The sequence below is a fragment of the Rosa chinensis genome, chromosome 6 (assembly GCF_002994745.2).
Source record: "Rosa chinensis cultivar Old Blush chromosome 6, RchiOBHm-V2, whole genome shotgun sequence".
NCBI lineage: Eukaryota > Viridiplantae > Streptophyta > Magnoliopsida > Rosales > Rosaceae > Rosa > Rosa chinensis.
Window position 1 is genome coordinate 36,265,583 of NC_037093.1, and position 3,927 is coordinate 36,269,509.

The 3,927-nt window shown below is 41.5% G+C and overlaps 1 pseudogene; it reads right to left on the reverse strand.

The window, feature by feature from the left end:
• Positions 1 to 397: 397 nt before the first annotated feature.
• LOC112169474 lies at positions 398 to 3,501 on the reverse strand (annotated as a pseudogene).
• Positions 3,502 to 3,927: the final 426 nt, after the last annotated feature.

Consider the following 3,927-nt stretch of genomic DNA (forward strand, 5'->3'; position numbering starts at 1 on the left):
AGAATAATATTTAGAATGCTGGGTGTATTTAGATATTTGCTGGGTACATTTAGAAAAACCCTTACATAAATTACATTGCCACATTGCTTTTTTTTTTGTTTTTTTTGTTTTGTTATCTAATAATGAAAAGTAATGACATGAGTGGACGGTAGAGACTTGGTGGACTTAGGGGCTGAAAACGAAAGCAGACTCCATTTTGCTCTGAGGTGCAGAGTAGTAAAGGTTCGTTGGGCTAGACACAATTTCAATTCCGTTGACGATGTGCAATAACACCTACTGGTGAGCAATGACTTGAAATATCTTTCATTATCGAGCATAAAGGACTAGAAAGACTAGAATGCTGATTGAAAATTGGAATTTACACAGCTCGGAATATTCAACAAAATGTACAATACTTCTACATTTCTTATGAGTTCAAAATTACTGACATAACATTTGTTGGTAAAAAACTGAGATTGAGTTGAAATGTTATTGACTGATTGTATTACAAGTTTTTACTACATATATTATCCACGTACCCACCTATGATTCTACAAAGATCTCTCTCATCTTGTTAACAATGTCGCTCGTCGGTCATCTCCCAACTGGATCGATGATCTCGGAAAAGATTGTCCCGGTCAACCTTTGGATGGATTCTTTCGCCCCACTGCTTCGCTCACTAGAACTAGACCCTTCATTGTCCTTGATCAATCCAATCTCATCGTGAACCATCCTTTCAATGTAATCAATATAATTCTCATTGTTCTGTTGCATTTCAAATGCAAATTGAAGCCCTCTCACAACATTCTCCATTGACGGCCGATTGATCCCATTATCATCCATGCAACTGATTGCGATGGAAACAAATTTATGCAAGCATCGCAATGCAATTTCACCCTTCAAATTTGGGTCAACAATTTGATCAAGTTTCCCTTCATGATGACACTTCTTGACCCAGCCAGCTAGCCCAACTCTATTATTATCTACAATGGTCACAGGTGGCCTCCCACACAATACCTCACATAACACTACGCCGAATGAATACACGTCAGACTTCTCAGTCAGTTGTTGACGTCGGTAGTAATCAGGGTCAAGATATCCAAAACTACCCTTCACCTTCGTGCTAATGTGGGTCTTGGATATTGTGATAATGCCCATTTTTGACAACCCAAAATCTGAAACCTTCACTACCCATTTCTCGTCTAATAATATGTTTGCGCTCTTTACGTCAGGGTGAATGATGGTGCCTTCGGTACATGTGTGAAGGTAGTGCAAACCTTGTGCTGCACCAATACAAATGTGAAGCCGTAGTTTCCAAGGAAGATGTGGTTCCTTGGCCCGGTGCAAATGATCACTGAGGGTCCCATGTGCCATGTAATCGTAGACTAAGATCATCTCACCTTGATCGGCACAAAATCCTATAAGAGAAACCAAATGACGATGGCGCAATCGGGAGAGCATTTTGATTTCCGTCATGAACTCGTGGGCCCCCTGCGATGAAGTGGCTTTCAGCCGTTTGATTGCCACAAGGGTGGCCCCCTTGTCGAAGTATCCTTTGTAGACATGGCCAAACCCACCAACTCCAATGATTAAAGTGTTATCTAAGTTTTTGGTGGCGGCTTTGATCTCTGCCAGTGAAAAGTCACGGCACTAATGAGATGGATAAGGTGACCTAAGGGTCATGGTTGACGTTGTCGTCCTGTGGCTGGAGTTGGAATCCTTGACTTTTCTTCCAAGCCTGAAAACTAAAAACCCGAGGAAGGAAAGAACAAGTAAGGCCGAAACTACACCGGCGAGGATAGCAAGCATAGGAGTCGACTTCTTCTTCGAGTTTCTAGAGCTTTCCGACGTCACCTTTGGCGGGACATTCGGTAGCTCGGGGATGGGTCCGCCGAGATTGCCGTCTGTGTCATTAAGTTTGAAGATTTCCAGCCCATTCAAGATCGCATCGTTATATCGAGTTTGGTTATCGTCTTGATTTGCTTGTAGTGCAACAGAGAGAATAACGAAACCTTTCTTCTGGGTTCCAAGTATCGGCACCGGTACAAAGTAGTCCCTATATATGGGAATCCCATTTCCTTTTCCATTTTCTGTAGTCCATCTGATTATGTCCGCATGCAGTTCAGCTGTTAAATTAGCTATGAAAATCTGAAACATTCTATCTCTAGCCGCGGTAAAATTCGGAACAATCTCACAGAAATGGAGCCTCACCAGGTAAGAAAAGTCGGGATTTACAGGGAATCCCCAGGTGAGATTGTAGCTCTTGTTGATGGTGCTGTTCCCTCCCATTGTCCGGCCTGTTCGGTACACCTCTTCGGGCGCAATGTAGTTAGGGATTCTTGCAAAATTGAGAGGAGTATTATATCTTCGTGCAATGCTCAAATTTCTACTTAGATCATCCAAGTATAACTCGTCGATTGGATCCCAGGTGCGGTACATGCCGGTGTCTTCATTCGGAGATACTGGGCTGCCACCAACGTTGATTCGGAAGATCATCTCCAGAGCGGTGTTGTTTTCAACATAATATCTGCTGTCGCTGCTGCCGAGATAAATAGCCCCGTCGCCTTGGGCTGCCGAGTGGTAAAGATTGGTTGGCATGGACATGATTTCGATCCCGTTAATAAAAGCGTATCCACCCTGGCTGGGAGTGAATGTGATGTTCAGACTCCGCTGATCTGGCTCAAAGTTGAGGCAGAATTCTCTGAGTAGCGTCTCATAGCCATCGTAAACTGTACTACTGAGAGAAGCGTTGAAGTCCTTGAGAAGTCTGTAGCCACCGGCTTTGACGGAGAAAAGTGATTTCGAGCGGTCGAAGTCCACGTTGTACGTGGCTGGGAAGAAATACAAGCGGATGAACTTCTGGCCTGGACTTACGGGAAAGATGTAAGTGAATTCCGAATACGAAAGCCGTGCTGTGGTGAATGGCACTTGGCTGCCCATGGAGGACGACGGTGGTGCTTGCTCGACTTGGGATGCGCTACCAACTGCTTCGGGGAAAAACTTTGAGTTGATGTCCCCCGTCCAAGTTTGAAAATCATAATTACTGACCGTGTCGCCGGAAGAGCCGCAGTTAAGGGTAATATCATCGGATGGAGAGTAGATAGGTGCGGACTCGCCGGCCACCAGTAGGGTGACGAACAGTAGAAACAAGCTGGAAGGGTAAAGAGGAATGAAAATAGGTTTCATATCGGGTAATGATCAGTACTGTAAAAAGGTGTGTGTAGACGTAATTGTTGATTGGGTTCTTTAAGCTATATAGGCAGCAGAATTATAGAGAGGGATATTAATCATATTACTATATTAACAAGAAATTTAATCGATAGATATATGTATGGTTGTGTTTCTCTTGATCAGTAGAAGCTACAGATATTATCGTCAAGTTGCATGGCCGAACCATACTCTCTGGCACTTTCTTGTTGTTTTTGTTTGGGCAGTGGACTTGACTAAGTTTATCAGTCTTTGGACTAAGTTTATCAGTCTTTGGCATTTCGTGAATAGTATATAACTATACTTTTTTTTTTCATTAAATAAACAACTCATATACAACAATTAGTCCATTGTGAGTCGAACTCACGACCTCCTACTTATAAAGGGAAGTCTTATGTCATTAGACCAAATAGTACTCGGCTATATACTATACTTTATGTTATAACATTTTAATCTTTTATTTATTATTGAAATTAAATTTGGGTTAATTTGTTTGTGTGTTTAAATTCAGAATTTATTTTGAATTTTATTTGTAACTCATGGTGATTTATTTTGAGTTTTTAATTATTGTAACCTATGACATTTGGTTACTATCTTATTAATTGTAGGGAGTGTCCTAAGAGCATATAAATAACACTATTTGTTGCATCATCAAATACATCCAACTTTTACTCAATTATTTACCCATCAACTTTCTTTCAAAAAACTCCAAAGTGTCTTTTGTTCTTTTTTGGCCAAAGA